Consider the following 18363-nt stretch of genomic DNA (forward strand, 5'->3'; position numbering starts at 1 on the left):
TCTGCATTTGAATAAAAGATATCATCTGAGCTACAGTATTGTATTCTACACATTTGATAAACTTGGAATGATGAACTTTGTTTATCGATCTAAATATTTTACTGTACAAATGACCTATTTTTCATAGTGATTGACAACAGATTGCACAATAGACAAAGTATGTCCCTGATGGTCTAGTGGCTAGGATTCGGCGCTCTCACCGCCGCGGCCCGGGTTCGATTCCCGGTCAGGGAAAAACAGTTGTAGTGGAACCTGGGGTGTGCTCAGATAGTCCAACTCTGAGTAAGAGTCCAGTCTGCATTTTAATAAAATATATCATCTGAGCTACAGTATTGTATTCTACACATTTGAGAACCTTGTAATGATGAACTTTATTTATCGGCCTGAATATTTTACTGTACAAATGCCCTATTTTTCATAGTGATTGACAACAGATTGCACATTAATCAAAGCATTTCCCTGATGGTCTAGTGGCTAGGATTCGGCGCTTTCACCGCCGCGGCCAGGGTTCGATTCCCGGTCAGGGAAAAACAGTTGTAGTGGAACCTGGGGTGTGCTCAGATAGTCCAACTCTGAGTAAGAGTCCAGTCTGCATTTGAATAAAAGATATCATCTGAGCTACAGTATTGTATTCTACACATTTCATAAACTTGGAATGATGAACTTTGTTTATCGATCTGAATATTTTACTGTACAAATGACCTATTTTTCATAGTGATTGACAACAGATTGCACAATAGACAAAGTATGTCCTTGATTGTCTAGTGGCTAGGATTCGGCGCTCTCACCGCAGCGGCCCGGGTTCGATTCCCGGTCAGGGAAAAACAGTTGTAGTGGAACCTGGGGTCTGCTCAGATAGTCCAACTCTGAGTAATAGTCCAGTCTGCATTTGAATAAAAGATATCATCTGAGCTACAGTATTGTATTCTACACATTTGATAAACTTGGAATGATGAACTTTGTTTATCGATCTGAATATTTTACTGTACAAATGACCTATTTTTCATAGTGATTGACAACAGATTGCACAATAGACAAAGTATGTCCCTGATGGTCTAGTGGCTAGGATTCGGCGCTCTCACCGCCGCGGCCCGGGTTCGATTCCCGGTCAGGGGTTTTAGTTGTAGTGGAACCTGGGGTGTGCTCAGATAGTCCAACTCTGAGTAAGAGTCCAGTCTGCATTTGAATAAAAGATATCATCTGAGCTACAGTATTGTATTCTACACATTTGATAAACTTGGAATGATGAACTTTGTTTATCGATCTAAATATTTTACTGTACAAATGACCTATTTTTCATAGTGATTGACAACAGATTGCACAATAGACAAAGTATGTCCCTGATGGTCTAGTGGCTAGGATTCGGCGCTCTCACCGCCGCGGCCCGGGTTCGATTCCCGGTCAGGGAAAAACAGTTGTAGTGGAACCTGGGGTGTGCTCAGATAGTCCAACTCTGAGTAAGAGTCCAGTCTGCATTTTAATAAAATATATCATCTGAGCTACAGTATTGTATTCTACACATTTGAGAACCTTGTAATGATGAACTTTATTTATCGGCCTGAATATTTTACTGTACAAATGCCCTATTTTTCATAGTGATTGACAACAGATTGCACATTAATCAAAGCATTTCCCTGATGGTCTAGTGGCTAGGATTCGGCGCTTTCACCGCCGCGGCCAGGGTTCGATTCCCGGTCAGGGAAAAACAGTTGTAGTGGAACCTGGGGTGTGCTCAGATAGTCCAACTCTGAGTAAGAGTCCAGTCTGCATTTGAATAAAAGATATCATCTGAGCTACAGTATTGTATTCTACACATTTCATAAACTTGGAATGATGAACTTTGTTTATCGATCTGAATATTTTACTGTACAAATGACCTATTTTTCATAGTGATTGACAACAGATTGCACAATAGACAAAGTATGTCCTTGATTGTCTAGTGGCTAGGATTCGGCGCTCTCACCGCAGCGGCCCGGGTTCGATTCCCGGTCAGGGAAAAACAGTTGTAGTGGAACCTGGGGTCTGCTCAGATAGTCCAACTCTGAGTAATAGTCCAGTCTGCATTTGAATAAAAGATATCATCTGAGCTACAGTATTGTATTCTACACATTTGATAAACTTGGAATGATGAACTTTGTTTATCGATCTGAATATTTTACTGTACAAATGACCTATTTTTCATAGTGATTGACAACAGATTGCACAATAGACAAAGTATGTCCCTGATGGTCTAGTGGCTAGGATTCGGCGCTCTCACCGCCGCGGCCCGGGTTCGATTCCCGGTCAGGGGTTTTAGTTGTAGTGGAACCTGGGGTGTGCTCAGATAGTCCAACTCTGAGTAAGAGTCCAGTCTGCATTTGAATAAAAGATATCATCTGAGCTACAGTATTGTATTCTACACATTTGATAAACTTGGAATGATGAACTTTGTTTATCGATCTAAATATTTTACTGTACAAATGACCTATTTTTCATAGTGATTGACAACAGATTGCACAATAGACAAAGTATGTCCCTGATGGTCTAGTGGCTAGGATTCGGCGCTCTCACCGCCGCGGCCCGGGTTCGATTCCCGGTCAGGGAAAAACAGTTGTAGTGGAACCTGGGGTGTGCTCAGATAGTCCAACTCTGAGTAAGAGTCCAGTCTGCATTTTAATAAAAGATATCATCTGAGCTACAGTATTGTATTCTACACATTTGAGAACCTTGTAATGATGAACTTTATTTATCGGCCTGAATATTTTACTGTACAAATGCCCTATTTTTCATAGTGATTGACAACAGATTGCACATTACTCAAAGCATTTCCCTGATGGTCTAGTGGCTAGGATTCGGCGCTTTCACCGCCGCGGCCAGGGTTCGATTCCCGGTCAGGGAAAAACAGTTGTAGTGGAACCTGGGGTGTGCTCAGATAGTCCAACTCTGAGTAAGAGTCCAGTCTGCATTTGAATAAAAGATATCATCTGAGCTACAGTATTGTATTCTACACATTTCATAAACTTGGAATGATGAACTTTGTTTATCGATCTGAATATTTTACTGTACAAATGACCTATTTTTCATAGTGATTGACAACAGATTGCACAATAGACAAAGTATGTCCTTGATTGTCTAGTGGCTAGGATTCGGCGCTCTCACCGCAGCGGCCCGGGTTCGATTCCCGGTCAGGGAAAAACAGTTGTAGTGGAACCTGGGGTCTGCTCAGATAGTCCAACTCTGAGTAATAGTCCAGTCTGCATTTGAATAAAAGATATCATCTGAGCTACAGTATTGTATTCTACACATTTGATAAACTTGGAATGATGAACTTTGTTTATCGATCTGAATATTTTACTGTACAAATGACCTATTTTTCATAGTGATTGACAACAGATTGCACAATAGACAAAGTATGTCCCTGATGGTCTAGTGGCTAGGATTCGGCGCTCTCACCGCCGCGGCCCGGGTTCGATTCCCGGTCAGGGAAAAACAGTTGTAGTGGAACCTGGGGTGTGCTCAGATAGTCCAACTCTGAGTAAGAGTCCAGTCTGCATTTGAATAAAATATATCATCTGAGCTACAGTATTGTATTCTACACATTTGAGAACCTTGTAATGATGAACTTTATTTATCGGCCTGAATATTTTACTGTACAAATGCCCTATTTTTCATAGTGATTGACAACAGATTGCACATTAATCAAAGCATGTCCCTGATGGTCTAGTGGCTAGGATTCGGCGCTTTCACCGCCGCGGCCCGGGTTCGATTCCCGGTCAGGGAAAAACAGTTGTAGTGGAACATGGGGTGTGCTCAGATAGTCCAACTCTGAGTAAGAGTCCAGTCTGCATTTGAATAAAAGATATCATCTGAGCTACAGTATTGTATTCTACACATTTCATAAACTTGGAATGATGAACTTTGTTTATCGATCTGAATATTTTACTGTACAAATGCCCTATTTTTCATAGTGATTGACAACAGATTGCACAATAGACAAAGTATGTCCCTGATGGTCTAGTGGCTAGGATTCGGCGCTCTCACCGCCGCGGCCCGGGTTCGATTCCCGGTCAGGGCAAAACAGTTGTAGTGGAACCTGGGGTGTGCTCAGATAGTCCAACTCTGAGTAAGAGTCCAGTCTGCATTTGAATAAAATATATCATCTGAGCTACAGTATTGTATTCTACACATTTGATAAACTTGGAATGATGAACTTTGTTTATCGATCTGAATATTTTACTGTACAAATGCCCTATTTTTCATAGTGATTGACAACAGATTGCACAATAGACAAAGTACGTCCCTGATGGTCTAGTGGCTAGGATTCGGCGCTCTCACCGCCGCGGCCCGGGTTCGATTCCCAGTCAGAGAAAAACAGTTGTAGTGGAACCTGGGGTGTGCTCAGATAGTCCAACTCTGAGTAAGAGGCCAGTCTGCATTTGAATAAAAGATATCATCTGAGCTACAGTATTGTATTCTACACATTTTATCAACTTGGAATGATGAACTTTGTTTATCGGTCTGAATATTTTACTGTACAAATGCCCTATTTTTTATAGTGATTGACAACAGATTGCACAATAGACAAAGCATGTCCCTGATGGTCTAGTGGCTAGGATTCGGCGCTTTCACCGCCGCGGCCCGTGTTCGATTCCCGGTCAGGGAAAAACAGTTGTAGTGGAACCTGGGGTGTGCTCAGATAGTCCAACTCTGAGTAAGAGGCCAGTCTGCATTTGAAAAAAATATATCATCTGAGCTACAGTATTGTATTCTATACATTTGATAAACTTGTAATGATGAACTTTGTTTATCGGCCTGAATATTTTACTGTACAAATGCCCTATATTTCATAGTGATTGACAACAGATTGCACAATAGACAAACTATGTCCCTGATGGTCTAGTGGCTAGGATTCGGCGCTCTCACTGCCGCGGCCCGGGTTCGATTCCCGGTCAGGGAAAAGCAGTTGTAGTGGAACCTGGGGTGTGCTCAGATAATCCAACTCTGAGTAAGAGGCCAGTCTGCATTTGAATAAAACATATCATCTGAGCTACAGTATTTTATTGTACACATTTGAGAAACTTGTAATGATGAACTTTGTTTATCGGCCTGAATATTTTACTGTACAAATGCCCTATTTTTCATAGTGATTGACAACAGATTGCACATTACACAAAGCATGTCCCTGATGGTCTAGTGGCTAGGATTCGGCGCTCTCACCGCCGCGGCCCGGGTTCGATTCCCGGTCAGGGAAAAACAGTTGTAGTGGAACCTGGGGTGTGCTCAGATAGTCCAACTCTGAGTATGAGGCCAGTCTGCATTTGAATTAAATATATCATCTGAGCTACAGTATTGTATTCTACACATTTGAGAACCTTGTAATGATGAACTTTATTTATCGGCCTGAATATTTTACTGTACAAATGCCCTATTTTTCATAGTGATTGACAACAGATTGCACATTAATCAAAGCATGTCCCTGATGGTCTCAAGAGTGTCTGACTGCAGGGCAGGATTGATCGATCAAGAAGTCTCTGCGAGGGCGGGGTTAGTCAACGGGGCGGGGTTAGTCAACATCAACCAGAGTAGAGGAAACACAAAAACGGAAACGGAAACAGATAAACGGAAACAGAAAAGGGCGTTCCCTTGTTCCCTCCTCACTCAGGGACTCGGCCCCGTGGGTCTCGTGCCCAAGTGGGGGTCCGCGGGGGTCCGCGGGGGTCCCCGGCGTATCACTGCCGTCTCTGGTCCGTTTTGAACGGGGGGAATCTCGTTGCGACCGGGCCGCCCTCAGGGACTCGGCCCCGTGGGTCTCGTGCCCGGGTGGGGGTCCGCGGGGGTCCGCGGGGGTCCCCGGCGTATCTCGGCCGTCTCTGGTCCGTTTTGGCCGGGGGGGATCTCGTTGCGACCGGGCCGCCCTCAGGGACTCGGCCCCGTGGGTCTCGTGCCCGGGTGGGGGTCCGCGGGGGTCCGCGGGGGTCCCCGGCGTATCTCGGCCGTCTCTGGTCCGTTTTGGCCGGGGGGGATCTCGTTGCGACCGGGCCGCCCTCAGGGACTCGGCCCCGTGCCCGGGTGGGGGTCCGCGGGGGTCCCCGGCGTATCTCGGCCGTCTCTGGGCCGTTTTGGACGGGAGGAATCGTGGGCCCTATTGTAAACAAGTGTAATGCTTATGGCAGCAGTTCCCAAAGTGGGGTCCGCGGGCTAGGGGTATGCGACGCATAGCCAGGGGGTTCCCAAGCTGACAAAAAAAAAAAAAATCATGTGTGTGTGTGTGTGTGTGTCTGCCCAGTGTCTGCCCAGTGCCTCCCCAGTGTCCCCTGAGTGCCTACTGCCTCACCACTGTCCCAGTGTGTCCCTGAGTGCCTCCTCAGTGTCCCCCTGAGTACCTCCCCGCAGTGTCTCCCCAGTGCCTCCCCAGTGTCTGCCCAGTGCCTCGCCAGTGTCTCCCCAGTGCCTCCCCAGTGTCTGCCCAGTGCCTCCCCAGCGTCCCCCCGAGTGCCTACCCAAAAGGGGTACCTGGTCCAAAAAAGTTTGGTAACCCCTGCTTTATGGTGTCGTCCACTCACTGTTAACAGTTTTTGTATTGAGTTGTACTTGAAATGTACTGTAATTCTGCAAACTGCATGTTAATCAATCTATATATATATATTGTAGTAGTGACTTTTATAATATATAGAGCCTAATCACAGACTGCTGGACATTCACTGGAGAGCACTCCAGGCATAAGGTTGAGCAACCCTTTTGTGGTCCCACCTGGTTTCTTAGGAGGCACTATCAATAAAGTCTCTTCAATAGTTTGTTCCACAGTAATTCAACAATCTGGATGGATAATAAATAGGTTGTTTGGTCATAGTAGTAACTTAGTAAGGACTAAGGAGTAGTAACATATAGCCTACACTTGCTGCAGTAGGTGTAAAAGATATGCAGTCACCTTCACTCTGCGCTCCAACAATATCACTACCATGTGAGGTATGACAGCAGTTGAGCCAAATAAGTCCATACTAATTATCCATAATGTATAAATATTACCCACTAACCCTACGACACTGTGGTATTGTGGTTTTGCATATTCAGACTATTACCCCAAAACAGTATGTATACTCTCTTCTGAAACTGGCAACTGCTATCACATTTGATCACTCCTGGATGTCAGACTATAACACTTGTATAAACCAATGAATAGTGTGACAGTGCTTTAATCTGTGGGCACAATTATGGAAACTCTGTATACAATACATATTTTGTGATTCAAAGTAACGTCTAAATGGTTTCTACATCTTCATAAACACTTACTACACCGTTACACTACACTATACCATTACACTTATCATAGTTCATGGTATCATATTACACGTGTCATAGCAGCATCCACCCACCTGGGAGGTACCAACATGGACTTCCAGAGCAGTACATGGACCTGGGAGAAGTGGCAATTCAATAAAACAAGCAGAAAGCCTGCAACACTGCATGTGTTTGGAAACAACAATAGAGCCACAACATAGTGAAAACCTTTTATCCTTTTCTTTATTGCTTAAAGAATACAACTTTGTAATCAAATGAATGTGTATCAATTACAACCACGTTATCTATGTTTATATTAAGGGTTTACCACACAGTCGCATTGCAAATGTTTGATAATACACCAGAGGTGGGCAAAAGAACAAATTCAGCCCAGATAAAGCATTTTACAAAGTAAACATCCTTAACATTGTGTACATTTGCTTGGATGCACTCTGCAGCCAAGCAGAGCAGTACGGGCATCTGGAATGGGTAGAGGGCTCAGAAGGGCTGGGCGCCTGAACACTGTGCATCGTGGGGCTGGCAGACTGAGGAGGGCTGGACAGCTGACCTGAATAGAGTTTGCACTTCGGCAGGTGTTTTCTCATCGCATCAGCCCTTAAAAGGGTGTTCTTACACCGCAGGGACAATGATAGTGTGCCTGAGATGTGTCTGATCTGCAGTTAAGACAGCATCTAATGATGCGCAGATCTAGAGGGAGGGGAGACATACAATATGACAAATTAATATACAGTATATAATATACACACACAGCACCAACTCATTCTTACATTTCAAATGTACTTAAGGGGAAATCCATCCTTCATAAGTTCATAGACCACTGGCAGTCACTAGACTGACTCACTGACTGAACACACAAATTGCATGCGTTGCAGAGATGGAACCTGGGTGAAATGAGTGCATGAATAACACACCCTGCCTGGCCAAGGCCAACAGTCTGAATAAGTCCCAATGTCAATTTGAAAGATAATGAAAATGCCTCCTCTCTACAGTACATCCAGACATACATCCTAAAAATAAAAAACAAGCTTATACATACCTTCAAAAGCGATTGCAGTTTTAATATGAGCAGTGGTACAGTGTACAGCAGGTTGTACATTGTTTGAGCTGTACAGACTCATTGGTGGTCAATATGGAACGATGCATCTGTTAATAAAAATAAACAAGACAATTTTAACAATTACACTGAATTTGCAGAGCAGATAATCTACATCTGTAGACAGGCATAAAGGCCATAGATCTGTCAATTTGCCTATGCTGTAACAATAACAGTAATCTTTTTTTTAAGTATTAAACTAATAAAAATGATCCATCATTTAACAGACCTCACAAATTAAAATAATATGTCACCAGAAGCAGGGATGTATGTTGTATGCAGCCATGCTAGCTGCTGCTAATGAATAACCTAACACTTTGGCTACATGTTTAAGAAATTATTTCATATTTATGTCAGACATGCTCTATGTGAAGAGTTTTCCTGTGTCATTAACTAATTTCATGGAACATAACAGCTAACAAAATAATGCAAGTGCATGTTACAAAAACAGAATATAAGGGGGAAAACGAACCCGTTTAACTCCTAACGCTAGGTGCATTAATGGTAGTTTAGCTTCATAAGTTAGAATCGGAATATTGCTTGTTGTGTTATTACTCGAGTGTTAGCTACCGGTGTATCCTTTGTATCTGTCCGGTATTTAGCTAAGAGGCTAAGCTACTCGAGCAGGCAAGAAAGAAAAGAAAAACAAACTCATTAACTCCTGTTCATAAGGCTATAGTTTGCACTGCAGAACGTTTACATTTATATTAAGTTATACTTATAATATTAATATTGTCTTGCTGGTTTACGTACCTTGCGGAGGAAGAACGAGAAGAGTCTGGAAAGTGGAAAGAACTGCAGCAAACGGGCTGTAATATAAGTAACCCAATAGTGTAAGTGGTGCCAGATTTTGCAACAGAAATGTTGAAAAGAAGCCACTCAACAAATTGCAACAGATTAGCTCATTTAAATCTAATGTTCATCAACTGTTTGAAAATAGCAGAGCTAGAAGCATAGCAGCATATTAAATTAATAATAATATTAATAATAATACAAATAACGATAATAATACAAGTCGCTTATAATAAGCGGACATGGCATGCGGACAACAACAAGCTCCCATGGACCGCCCCCACCCTTGCAAATACTTCCTGATCAATGCCCTCCCCCCTCGCAGAGACTTCTTGATCGATCAATCCTGCCTGCAGTCAGACGCTTCTCGATGGTCTAGTGGCTAGGATTCGGCGCTTTCACTGCCGCGGCCCGGGTTCGATTCCCGGTCAGGGAAAAACAGTTGTAGTGGAACCTGGGGTGTGCTCAGATAGTCCAACTCTGAGTAAGAGTCCAGTCTGCATTTGAATAAAATATATCATCTGAGCTACAGTATTGTATTCTACACATTTGAGAACCTTGTAATGATGAACTTTATTTATCGGCCTGAATATTTTACTGTACAAATGCCCTATTTTTCATAGTGATTGACAACAGATTGCACATTAATCAAAGCATGTCCCTGATGGTCTAGTGGCTAGGATTCGGCGCTTTCACCGCCGCGGCCCGGGTTCGATTCCCGGTCAGGGCAAAACAGTTGTAGTGGAACCTGGGGTGTGCTCAGATAGTCCAACTCTGAGTAAGAGTCCAGTCTGCATTTGAATAAAAGATATCATCTGAGCTACAGTATTGTATTCTACACATTTCATAAACTTGGAATGATGAACTTTGTTTATCGATCTGAATATTTTACTGTACAAATGCCCTATTTTTCATAGTGATTGACAACAGATTGCACAATAGACAAAGTATGTCCCTGATGGTCTAGTGGCTAGGATTCGGCGCTCTCACCGCCGCGGCCCGGGTTCGATTCCCGGTCAGGGCAAAACAGTTGTAGTGGAACCTGGGGTGTGCTCAGATAGTCCAACTCTGAGTAAGAGTCCAGTCTGCATTTGAATAAAATATATCATCTGAGCTACAGTATTGTATTCTACACATTTGATAAACTTGGAATGATGAACTTTGTTTATCGATCTGAATATTTTACTGTACAAATGCCCTATTTTTCATAGTGATTGACAACAGATTGCACAATAGACAAAGTACGTCCCTGATGGTCTAGTGGCTAGGATTCGGCGCTCTCACCGCCGCGGCCCGGGTTCGATTCCCAGTCAGGGAAAAACAGTTGTAGTGGAACCTGGGGTGTGCTCAGATAGTCCAACTCTGAGTAAGAGGCCAGTCTGCATTTGAATAAAAGATATCATCTGAGCTACAGTATTGTATTCTACACATTTTATCAACTTGGAATGATGAACTTTGTTTATCGGTCTGAATATTTTACTGTACAAATGCCCTATTTTTTATAGTGATTGACAACAGATTGCACAATAGACAAAGCATGTCCCTGATGGTCTAGTGGCTAGGATTCGGCGCTTTCACCGCCGCGGCCCGTGTTCGATTCCCGGTCAGGGAAAAACAGTTGTAGTGGAACCTGGGGTGTGCTCAGATAGTCCAACTCTGAGTAAGAGGCCAGTCTGCATTTGAAAAAAATATATCATCTGAGCTACAGTATTGTATTCTATACATTTGATAAACTTGTAATGATGAACTTTGTTTATCGGCCTGAATATTTTACTGTACAAATGCCCTATTTTTCATAGTGATTGACAACAGATTGCACAATAGACAAACTATGTCCCTGATGGTCTAGTGGCTAGGATTCGGCGCTCTCACTGCCGCGGCCCGGGTTCGATTCCCGGTCAGGGAAAAGCAGTTGTAGTGGAACCTGGGGTGTGCTCAGATAATCCAACTCTGAGTAAGAGGCCAGTCTGCATTTGAATAAAACATATCATCTGAGCTACAGTATTTTATTGTACACATTTGAGAAACTTGTAATGATGAACTTTGTTTATCGGCCTGAATATTTTACTGTACAAATGCCCTATTTTTCATAGTGATTGACAACAGATTGCACATTACACAAAGCATGTCCCTGATGGTCTAGTGGCTAGGATTCGGCGCTCTCACCGCCGCGGCCCGGGTTCGATTCCCGGTCAGGGAAAAACAGTTGTAGTGGAACCTGGGGTGTGCTCAGATAGTCCAACTCTGAGTAAGAGGCCAGTCTGCATTTGAATTAAATATATCATCTGAGCTACAGTATTGTATTCTACACATTTGAGAACCTTGTAATGATGAACTTTATTTATCGGCCTGAATATTTTACTGTACAAATGCCCTATTTTTCATAGTGATTGACAACAGATTGCACATTAATCAAAGCATGTCCCTGATGGTCTAGTGGCTAGGATTCGGCGCTTTCACCGCCGCGGCCCGGGTTCGATTCCCGGTCAGGGAAAAACAGTTGTAGTGGAACCTGGGGTGTGCTCAGATAGTCCAACTCTGAGTAAGAGTCCAGTCTGCATTTGAATAAAAGATATCATCTGAGCTACAGTATTGTATTCTACACATTTCATAAACTTGGAATGATGAACTTTGTTTATCGATCTGAATATTTTACTGTACAAATGCCCTATTTTTCATAGTGATTGACAACAGATTGCACAATAGACAAAGTATGTCCCTGATGGTCTAGTGGCTAGGATTCGGCGCTCTCACCGCCGCGGCCCGGGTTCGATTCCCGGTCAGGGCAAAACAGTTGTAGTGGAACCTGGGGTGTGCTCAGATAGTCCAACTCTGAGTAAGAGTCCAGTCTGCATTTGAATAAAATATATCATCTGAGCTACAGTATTGTATTCTACACATTTGATAAACTTGGAATGATGAACTTTGTTTATCGATCTGAATATTTTACTGTACAAATGCCCTATTTTTCATAGTGATTGACAACAGATTGCACAATAGACAAAGTACGTCCCTGATGGTCTAGTGGCTAGGATTCGGCGCTCTCACCGCCGCGGCCCGGGTTCGATTCCCAGTCAGGGAAAAACAGTTGTAGTGGAACCTGGGGTGTGCTCAGATAGTCCAACTCTGAGTAAGAGGCCAGTCTGCATTTGAATAAAAGATATCATCTGAGCTACAGTATTGTATTCTACACATTTTATCAACTTGGAATGATGAACTTTGTTTATCGGTCTGAATATTTTACTGTACAAATGCCCTATTTTTTATAGTGATTGACAACAGATTGCACAATAGACAAAGCATGTCCCTGATGGTCTAGTGGCTAGGATTCGGCGCTTTCACCGCCGCGGCCCGTGTTCGATTCCCGGTCAGGGAAAAACAGTTGTAGTGGAACCTGGGGTGTGCTCAGATAGTCCAACTCTGAGTAAGAGGCCAGTCTGCATTTGAAAAAAATATATCATCTGAGCTACAGTATTGTATTCTATACATTTGATAAACTTGTAATGATGAACTTTGTTTATCGGCCTGAATATTTTACTGTACAAATGCCCTATTTTTCATAGTGATTGACAACAGATTGCACAATAGACAAACTATGTCCCTGATGGTCTAGTGGCTAGGATTCGGGGCTCTCACTGCCGCGGCCCGGGTTCGATTCCCGGTCAGGGAAAAGCAGTTGTAGTGGAACCTGGGGTGTGCTCAGATAATCCAACTCTGAGTAAGAGGCCAGTCTGCATTTGAATAAAACATATCATCTGAGCTACAGTATTTTATTGTACACATTTGAGAAACTTGTAATGATGAACTTTGTTTATCGGCCTGAATATTTTACTGTACAAATGCCCTATTTTTCATAGTGATTGACAACAGATTGCACATTACACAAAGCATGTCCCTGATGGTCTAGTGGCTAGGATTCGGCGCTCTCACCGCAGCGGCCCGGGTTCGATTCCCGGTCAGGGAAAAACAGTTGTAGTGGAACCTGGGGTGTGCTCAGATAGTCCAACTCTGAGTAAGAGGCCAGTCTGCATTTGAATTAAATATATCATCTGAGCTACAGTATTGTATTCTACACATTTGATCAACTTGGAATGATGAACTTTTTATTTATCGGTCTGAATATTTTACTGTACAAATGCCCTATTTTTCATAGTGATTGACAACAGATTGCACAATAGACAAAGTATGTCCCTGATGGTCTAGTGGCTAGGATTCGGCGCTTTCACCGCCGCGGCCCGCGTTCGATTCCCGGTCAGGGAAAAACAGTTGTAGTGGAACCTGGGGTGCGCTCAGATAGTCCAACTCTGAGTAAGAGGCCAGTCTGCATTTGAATAAAATATATCATCTGAGCTACAGTATTGTATTCTACACATTTGAGAACCTTGTAATGATGAACTTTATTTATCGGCCTGAATATTTTACTGTACAAATGCCCTATTTTTCATAGTGATTGACAACAGATTGCACATTACTCAAAGCATGTCCCTGATGGTCTAGTGGCTAGGATTCGGCGCTTTCACTGCCGCGGCCCGCGTTCGATTCCCGGTCAGGGAAAAACAGTTGTAGTGGAACCTGGGGTGCGCTCAGATAGTCCAACTCTGAGTAAGAGGCCAGTCTGCATTTGAATAAAATATATCATCTGAGCTACAGTATTGTATTCTACACATTTGAGAACCTTGTAATGATGAACTTTATTTATCGGCCTGAATATTTTACTGTACAAATGCCCTATTTTTCATAGTGATTGACAACAGATTGCACATTACTCAAAGCATGTCCCTGATGGTCTAGTGGCTAGGATTCGGCGCTTTCACCGCCGTGGCCCGGGTTCGATTCCCGGTCAGGGAAAAACAGTTGTAGTGGAACCTGGGGTGTGCTCAGATAGTCCAACTCTGAGTAAGAGTCCAGTCTGCATTTGAATAAAAGATATCATCTGAGCTACAGTATTGTATTCTACACATTTCATAAACTTGGAATGATGAACTTTGTTTATCGATCTGAATATTTTACTGTACAAATGCCCTATTTTTCATAGTGATTGACAACAGATTGCACAATAGACAAAGTATGTCCCTGATGGTCTAGTGGCTAGGATTCGGCGCTCTCACCGCCGCGGCCCGGGTTCGATTCCCAGTCAGGGAAAAACAGTTGTAGTGGAACCTGGGGTGTGCTCAGATAGTCCAACTCTGAGTAAGAGTCCAGTCTGCATTTGAATAAAAGATATCATCTGAGCTACAGTATTGTATTCTACACATTTGAGAACCTTGTAATGATGAACTTTATTTATCGGCCTGAATATTTTACTGTACAAATGCCCTATTTTTCATAGTGATTGACAACAGATTGCACATTACTCAAAGCATGTCCCTGATGGTCTAGTGGCTAGGATTCGGCGCTTTCACCGCCGCGGCCCGGGTTCGATTCCCGGTCAGAGAAAAACAGTTGTAGTGGAACCTGGGGTGTGCTCAGATAGTCCAACTCTGAGTAAGAGTCCAGTCTGCATTTGAATAAAATATATCATCTGAGCTACAGTATTGTATTCTACACATTTGATAAACTTGGAATGATGAACTTTGTTTATCGATCTGAATATTTTACTGTACAAATGACCTATTTTTCATAGTGATTGACAACAGATTGCACAATAGACAAAGTATGTCCTTGATTGTCTAGTGGCTAGGATTCGGCGCTCTCACCGCAGCGGCCCGGGTTCGATTCCCGGTCAGGGAAAAACAGTTGTAGTGGAACCTGGGGTGTGCTCAGATAGTCCAACTCTGAGTAAGAGTCCAGTCTGCATTTGAATAAAATATATCATCTGAGCTACAGTATTGTATTCTACACATTTGAGAACCTTGTAATGATGAACTTTATTTATCGGCCTGAATATTTTACTGTACAAATGCCCTATTTTTCATAGTGATTGACAACAGATTGCACATTAATCAAAGCATGTCCCTGATGGTCTAGTGGCTAGGATTCGGCGCTTTCACCGCCGTGGCCCGGGTTCGATTCCCGGTCAGGGAAAAACAGTTGTAGTGGAACCTGGGGTGTGCTCAGATAGTCCAACTCTGAGTAAGAGTCCAGTCTGCATTTGAATAAAAGATATCATCTGAGCTACAGTATTGTATTCTACACATTTGAGAACCTTGTAATGATGAACTTTATTTATCGGCCTGAATATTTTACTGTACAAATGCCCTATTTTTCATAGTGATTGACAACAGATTGCACATTACTCAAAGCATGTCCCTGATGGTCTAGTGGCTAGGATTCGGCGCTTTCACCGCCGCGGCCCGGGTTCGATTCCCGGTCAGGGAAAAACAGTTGTAGTGGAACCTGGGGTGTGCTCAGATAGTCCAACTCTGAGTAAGAGTCCAGTCTGCATTTGAATAAAATATATCATCTGAGCTACAGTATTGTATTCTACACATTTCATAAACTTGGAATGATGAACTTTGTTTATCGATCTGAATATTTTACTGTACAAATGCCCTATTTTTCATAGTGATTGACAACAGATTGCACAATAGACAAAGTATGTCCCTGATGGTCTAGTGGCTAGGATTCGGCGCTCTCACTGCCGCGGCCCGGGTTCGATTCCCAGTCAGGGAAAAACAGTTGTAGTGGAACCTGGGGTGTGCTCAGATAGTCCAACTCTGAGTAAGAGTCCAGTCTGCATTTGAATAAAAGATATCATCTGAGCTACAGTATTGTATTCTACACATTTGAGAACCTTGTAATGATGAACTTTATTTATCGGCCTGAATATTTTACTGTACAAATGCCCTATTTTTCATAGTGATTGACAACAGATTGCACATTACTCAAAGCATGTCCCTGATGGTCTAGTGGCTAGGATTCGGCGCTTTCACCGCCGCGGCCCGGGTTCGATTCCCGGTCAGGGAAAAACAGTTGTAGTGGAACCTGGGGTGTGCTCAGATAGTCCAACTCTGAGTAAGAGTCCAGTCTGCATTTGAATAAAAGATATCATCTGAGCTACAGTATTGTATTCTACACATTTGATAAACTTGGAATGATGAACTTTGTTTATCGATCTGAATATTTTACTGTACAAATGACCTATTTTTCATAGTGATTGACAACAGATTGCACAATAGACAAAGTATGTCCTTGATTGTCTAGTGGCTAGGATTTGGCGCTCTCACCGCAGCGGCCCGGGTTCGATTCCCGGTCAGGGAAAAACAGTTGTAGTGGAACCTGGGGTCTGCTCAGATAGTCCAACTCTGAGTAAGAGTCCAGTCTGCATTTGAATAAAAGATATCATCTGAGCTACAGTATTGTATTCTACACATTTGATAAACTTGGAATGATGAACTTTGTTTATCGATCTGAATATTTTACTGTACAAATGACCTATTTTTCATAGTGATTGACAACAGATTGCACAATAGACAAAGTATGTCCCTGATTGTCTAGTGGCTAGGATTCGGCGCTCTCACCGCCGCGGCCCGGGTTCGATTCCCGGTCAGGGAAAAACAGTTGTAGTGGAACCTGGGGTGTGCTCAGATAGTCCAACTCTGAGTAAGAGTCCAGTCTGCATTTGAATAAAATATATCATCTGAGCTACAGTATTGTATTCTACACATTTGAGAACCTTGTAATGATGAACTTTATTTATCGGCCTGAATATTTTACTGTACAAATGCCCTATTTTTCATAGTGATTGACAACAGATTGCACATAATCAAAGCATGTCCCTGATGGTCTAGTGGCTAGGATTCGGCGCTTTCACCGCCGCGGCCAGGGTTCGATTCCCGGTCAGGGAAAAACAGTTGTAGTGGAACCTGGGGTGAGCTCAGATAGTCCAACTCTGAGTAAGAGTCCAGTCTGCATTTGAATAAAAGATATCATCTGAGCTACAGTATTGTATTCTACACATTTGATAAACTTGGAATGATGAACTTTGTTTATCGATCTGAATATTTTACTGTACAAATGCCCTATTTTTCATAGTGATTTACAACAGATTGCACAATAGACAAAGTATGTCCCTGATGGTCTAGTGGCTAGGATTCGGCGCTCTCACCGCCGCGGCCCGGGTTCGATTCCCGGTCAGGGAAAAACAGTTGTAGAGGAACCTGGGGTGTGCTCAGATAGTCCAACTCTGAGTAAGAGTCCAGTCTGCATTTCAATAAAAGATATCATCTGAGCTACAGTATTGTATTCTACACATTTGATAAACTTGGAATGATGAACTTTGTTTATCGATCTGAATATTTTACTGTACAAATGACGTATTTTTCATAGTGATTGACAACAGATTGCACAATAGACAAAGTATGTCCCTGATGGTCTAGTGGCTAGGATTCGGCGCTCTCACCGCCGCGGCCCGGGTTCGATTCCCGGTCAGGGAAAAACAGTTGTAGTGGAACCTGGGGTGTGCTCAGATAGTCCAACTCTGAGTAAGAGTCCAGTCTGCATTTGAATAAAATATATCATCTGAGCTACAGTATTGTATTCTACACATTTGAGAACCTTGTAATGATGAACTTTATTTATCGGCCTGAATATTTTACTGTACAAATGCCCTATTTTTCATAGTGATTGACAACAGATTGCACATTAATCAAAGCATGTCCCTGATGGTCTAGTGGCTAGGATTCGGCGCTTTCACCGCCGCGGCCCGGGTTCGATTCCCGGTCAGGGAAAAACAGTTGTAGTGGAACCTGGGGTGTGCTCAGATAGTCCAACTCTGAGTAAGAGTCCAGTCTGCATTTGAATAAAAGATATCATCTGAGCTACAGTATTGTATTCTACACATTTGATAAACTTGGAATGATGAACTTTGTTTATCGATCTGAATATTTTACTGTACAAATGACCTATTTTTCATAGTGATTGACAACAGATTGCACAATAGACAAAGTATGTCCCTGATTGTCTAGTGGCTAGGATTCGGCGCTCTCACCGCCGCGGCCCGGGTTCGATTCCCGGTCAGGGAAAAACAGTTGTAGTGGAACCTGGGGTGTGCTCAGATAGTCCAACTCTGAGTAAGAGTCCAGTCTGCATTTGAATAAAATATATCATCTGAGCTACAGTATTGTATTCTACACATTTGAGAACCTTGTAATGATGAACTTTATTTATCGGCCTGAATATTTTACTGTACAAATGCCCTATTTTTCATAGTGATTGACAACAGATTGCACATAATCAAAGCATGTCCCTGATGGTCTAGT

General features: G+C 42.9%; 1 long non-coding RNA gene across 1 annotated transcript; it reads right to left on the reverse strand.

Annotated features, from left to right (window-relative positions):
- Positions 1–7844: 7844 nt before the first annotated feature.
- On the reverse strand, positions 7845–9335 carry LOC308336268. Its single transcript, XR_013966139.1, has 3 exons — positions 9125–9335; positions 8315–8421; positions 7845–7965 (listed from the first exon to the last, which is right to left on the reverse strand). It is a non-coding gene; the product is annotated as an uncharacterized lncRNA (long non-coding RNA).
- Positions 9336–18363: the final 9028 nt, after the last annotated feature.

The sequence above is a fragment of the Protomyctophum bolini genome (assembly GCF_963924005.1).
Source record: "Protomyctophum bolini genome assembly, chromosome: 21".
NCBI classification, from domain to species: domain Eukaryota; kingdom Metazoa; phylum Chordata; class Actinopteri; order Myctophiformes; family Myctophidae; genus Protomyctophum; species Protomyctophum bolini.